This window comes from Arachis stenosperma, chromosome 6 (assembly GCF_014773155.1).
Source record: "Arachis stenosperma cultivar V10309 chromosome 6, arast.V10309.gnm1.PFL2, whole genome shotgun sequence".
Taxonomy (NCBI): domain Eukaryota; kingdom Viridiplantae; phylum Streptophyta; class Magnoliopsida; order Fabales; family Fabaceae; genus Arachis; species Arachis stenosperma.
Window position 1 is genome coordinate 25,324,823 of NC_080382.1, and position 3,421 is coordinate 25,328,243.

Here is a 3,421-nt window from a genome sequence, read left to right on the forward strand (position 1 = left end):
CGCCCAGAATGGTATCCATTCTGGCGTTTAACGCCCAAAATGCACCCTTTTTGGGCGTTAAACGCCCAACCAGGTACCCTGGCTGGCGTTTAAACGCCAGTCTGTCCTTCTTCACTGGGCATTTTGTACGCCCAGCTTTTTCTGTATAATTCCTCTGCAGTATGTTCTGAATCTTCAATTCTTTGTATTATTGACTTGAAAAGACACAAATTAAAAATATTTTTGGATTTTTAATAATCAAAATGCAACAAGAATCAAATAACAATGCATGCAAGACACCAAACTTAGCAGTTTGTATACTACTGACACTATATGAGACACATAAACACTCAAGTCAAAAGAATTCAAAGATCAGAGTAAGAAATCATCAAGAATTACTTGAAGATCCTTAAGACACATGAATGAATGTATGCAATTGACACCAAACTTAAGATGAGACACTAGACTCAAGCAAGAAACATCAAATATTTTTGGTTTTTATGATTTTGTGAATTTTTTTTGTGATTTTCGAAAATTAAGTGGAAAAAGATATCAAAATTCTTAATGAGAATTCCAAGAATCAGTGTAATGCTAGTCTAAGACTCCGGTCCAGGAATTAGACATGGCTTCACAGCCAGCCAAGCTTTCAAAGAAAGCTTCGGTCCAAAACACTAGACATGGCCAAAGGCCAGCCAAGCCTTAGCAGATCACTGCTCCAAAAGCAAGATTGATAAAAAATCAACAAGCTTCTGTGATGATAAGTTGAAACCTCGGTCCAATGAGATTAGACATGGCTTCTCAGCCAGCCAGATTTCAACAAATCATCATGAAACTCTAGAATTCATCTTCAAGAATTTCGAAAAAAAATAAATACCTAATCTAAGCAACAAGATGAACCGTCAGTTGTCCATACACAAACAATCCCCGGCAACGGCGCCAAAAACTTGGTGCACGAAATTGTGATCACTACTTTTACACAAAACAATCCCCGGTAATGGCTCCAAAGACTTGGTGCTCAATACCATGGTATAAACACAACTTCGCACAACTAACCAGCAAGTGCACTGGGTCGTCCAAGTAATAAACCTTACGCGAGTAAGGGTCGATCCCACGGAGATTGTTGGTATGAAGCAAGCTATGGTCACCTTGTAAATCTCAGTCAGGCAGACTCAAATGGGTATAGATGATGAATAAAGCATAAAGATAAAGATAGAGATACTTATGTATATCATTGGTGAGAGCTTCAGATAAGCGTATGAAGATGCCTTCCCTTCCGTCTCTCTGCTTTCCTACAGTCTTCATCCAATCCTTCTTACTCCTTTCCATGGCAAGCTCATGTAGGGTTTCACCGTTGTCAGTGGCTACCTCCCATCCTCTCAGTGAAAATGTTCCCATGCTCTGTCACAGCATATGGCTAATCAGCTGTCGGTTCTCGGTCAGGCCGGAATAAAATCCATCGATCCTTTTGCGTCTGTCACTAACGCCCCGCCTGCTAGGAGTTTGAAGCACGTCACAGTCATTCAATCATTGAATCCTACTCAGAATACCACAGACAAGGTTAGACCTTCCGGATTCTCTTGAATGCCGCCATCAGTTCTCGCCTATACCACGAAGACTCTGATCTCACGGAATGGCTGGCTCGTTTGTCAGGCGAGCACTCAGTTGTCAGGCGATCAACCATGCATCATGTTATCAGGAATCCAAGAGATATTCACTAGAGCTTTGATTGCTTGTAGAACAAGAGTGGTTGTCAGTCACTTTGTTCATGAGTGAGAATGATGATGAGTGTCACGGATCATCACCTTCATCAAGTTGAAGAACAAGTGATATCTTGGACAAAGAACAAGCGGAATTGAATAGAAGAACAATAGTAATTGCATTAATACTCGAGGTACAGCAGAGCTCCACACCTTAATCTATGGTGTGTAGAAACTCCACCGTTGAAAATACATAAGAACAAGGTCTAGGAATGGCCGTGAGGCCAGCCTCCCAGTGATCTAAGAACTAGATGTCCAAAGATGATCAAAGGATCTAAAAATTAATCCAAAGATCCAAAGATGAAAATACAATAGTAAAAGGTCCTACTTATAGAAAACTAGTAGCCTAGGGTGTACAGAGATGAGTAAATGACATAAAAATCCACTTCCGGGCCCACTTGGTGTGTGCTTGGGCTGAGCAATGAAGCATTTTCGTGTAGAGACTCCTCTTGGAGTTAAACGCCAGCTTTGGTGCCAGTTTGGGCGTTTAACTCCCATTTAGGTGCCAGTTCCGGCGTTTAACGCTGGGATTTCTGAGGGTGACTTTGAACGCCGGTTTGGGCCATCAAATCTTGGGCAAAGTATGGACTATCATATATTGCTGGAAAGCCCAGGATGTCTACTTTCCAACGCCGTTGAGAGCGCGCCAATTGGGCTTCTGTAGCTCCAGAAAATCTACTTCGAGTGCAGGGAGGTCAGAATCCAACAGCATCTGCAGTCCTTTTGAGTCTCTGGATCAGATTTTTGCTCAGATCCCTCAATTTCAGCCAGAAAATACCTGAAATCATAGAAAAACACACAAACTCATAGTAAAGTCCAGAAAAGTGAATTTTAACTAAAAACTAATAAAAATATAATGAAAACTAACTAAAAGATACTAAAAACATACTAAAAACAATGCCAAAAAGCGTACAAATTATCCGCTCATCATACTGCTTGGTGCATTTTGCATTCCAGACAGACTTTGAGAAATCAAATTGACTTGCTGAGTCAATATCTTGTTCTGAGCCAGAATGGCATTCAGAGTATCAATCTCAAGAACTCCTTTCTTCTGACTTGTCCCATTGTTCACAGGATTCCTTTCAGAAGTGTACATGAATTGGTTATTTGCAACCATTTCAATTAGCTCTTGAGCTTCTGCAGGCGTCTTCTTCAGATGAAGAGATCCTCCAGCAGAGCTATCCAAAGACATCTTGGATAGTTCAGAGAGACCATCATAGAAAATACCTATGATGCTCCATTCAGAAAGCATGTCAGATGGACATTTTCTGATTAATTGTTTGTATCTTTCCCAAGCTTCATAGAGGGATTCTCCTTCCTTCTGTCTGAAGGTTTGGACTTCGACTCTAAGCTTACTCAATTTTTGAGGTGGAAAGAACTTTGCCAAGAAGGCATTGACTAGCTTTTCCCATGAGTCCAGGCTTTCTTTAGGTTGTGAGTCCAACCATGTTCTAGCTCTGTCTCTTACAGCAAAAGGGAATAGCATAAGTCTGTAGACCTCAGGGTCAACCCCATTAGTCTTGACAGTGTCACAGATTTGCAAGAATTCAGCTAAGAACTGATGAGGATCTTCTAATGGAAGTCCATGGAACTTGCAATTCTGTTGCATTAGAGAAACTAATTGAGGCTTAAGCTCAAAGTTGTTTGCTCCAATGGCAGGGATAGAGATGCTTCTCCCATAGAAG

The 3,421-nt window shown here is 41.0% G+C and overlaps 1 non-coding gene across 1 annotated transcript; it reads left to right on the forward strand.

Moving 5' to 3' along the window:
- The first annotated feature begins 2,986 nt into the window (after positions 1–2,986).
- LOC130938188 (small nucleolar RNA R71) lies at positions 2,987–3,090 on the forward strand. The gene has a single exon (XR_009069363.1). It is a non-coding gene; the product is annotated as a small nucleolar RNA R71 (small nucleolar RNA).
- Positions 3,091–3,421: the final 331 nt, after the last annotated feature.